The sequence below is a fragment of the Charadrius vociferus genome, unplaced genomic scaffold, assembly GCF_000708025.1.
Source record: "Charadrius vociferus isolate BGI_N301 unplaced genomic scaffold, ASM70802v2 scaffold711, whole genome shotgun sequence".
Classification (NCBI taxonomy): domain Eukaryota; kingdom Metazoa; phylum Chordata; class Aves; order Charadriiformes; family Charadriidae; genus Charadrius; species Charadrius vociferus.
In genome coordinates this window covers 784541-785907 of record NW_009646852.1, presented here as the reverse complement: position 1 = coordinate 785907, position 1367 = coordinate 784541, and positions in this window count along the sequence as shown.

The window sequence follows — 1367 nt, the reverse complement described above, 5'->3', positions numbered from 1 at the left end:
GGGGCGGCGAGCAGCCCCCAGGGGGGCAGGGGAGCCGCAGGATCGGGGCGAAGTCAGGACTGCCACCCTCTGTATCGCGACAGGCCTGGTTTTTCGGAGCCGGGGAGACCCAAGGGAAAGCGGCTTGAGGGACGCGGGTGTCCAGCGTTCTCCCTTACCGCACGGCTGTATTAACTGGCACGGGAGGTGTAATTAAGCTGGGAGTTAATAACGGGGCAGGGCCCCCGGTGTCCCCCGCTGCCGTCGGTGCCCTCGGGGGTGGCGGCCAGACGCCGTTCATTAGCGGGGCTGGTGCGGGGCGGGTGGCCAAGGGGACGGGGCTAATGGGATTACACGCATTTCTGCACGGTGGAGAGAGGGACTGGTGCCGCAGGACCAATAACTTATTGGCAGATGCTCCTCCGGCAACCGGCAACATTGAATATTCATGGGGCGCCGCCGGGCACTTCAGCCCCCGTCGGCCACCACCCCGCTACCTCCCCTCCCGCGGGTACCCCCGGCCGGGGGGACCGGGAGGGATGAGGGACTCCCGGCCTGTTGCACGGTGCCGCTCAGTCCCGAGGCAGCCGGAGGGCTGGTGGGTGCAGTCGGGCGATGGGGGCAGGCCGACCTGCCCTTCGGGGGACCCCGGCAACCGCATTTCTTGCGCCTTTAGGTGCGATGAGTTGTGACCGTTCTCTTCCCTCTCCTGAACCCATTTTCTCCAGGCGGCCAGCGGCTACCAGGAGGCGAGAGGGGAGTTTGTGGACTGCTCTAAATACTTATTTTTGGTAGGTAACGACTGCCCCCGGAGAAGTCGTTGACAGAGCGCGGGGCCGGCCGCGCTCCCCGCCCAGGCCCTGCTGCGCTCCCCCGGTCCCGCCGCTCCTTCCCCGCCGTATTAACTCGTAGCCCCTCGGGCGTTTGTAACCATAAAGGGGAGAAATATTGTTGCGGGCGAAGTTCGTGCGGTGCTGCGGTTCCCGCCCGCTCCCGCTGCGCCGGGCACTTTATACTCATTAAGTGCAGCGGCGCTAAGTCATTACTGTAATAAGGAGTTATGCTGAATACAAGGGGCCACGTTTCCAAAGCCATAAATTACAACTGTCAGTGCATATTCGAGGGATCAACAGAGCTGGGAGTAATTATTTACAGCGTGCTTTATAGAGCAATTAAAAATTCCCCAAATGGTGTTAATTGCTTTTAATGCGCAGGACGCGCCGCTCGCCCTTCCCGCGGAACCGGGGAAAAGCCGGCGGGGCGGGGGGCTCCGGGGACCGTCCGTAAGGGGGTGGGTCTCGGTGGGAATTGCGGGAAACGAGATTCCACGCTGGGAAGCCCACACCGCCGCGGGAGGTGGTGCGGGGGGAGGCCCCGCTTAGCTATCG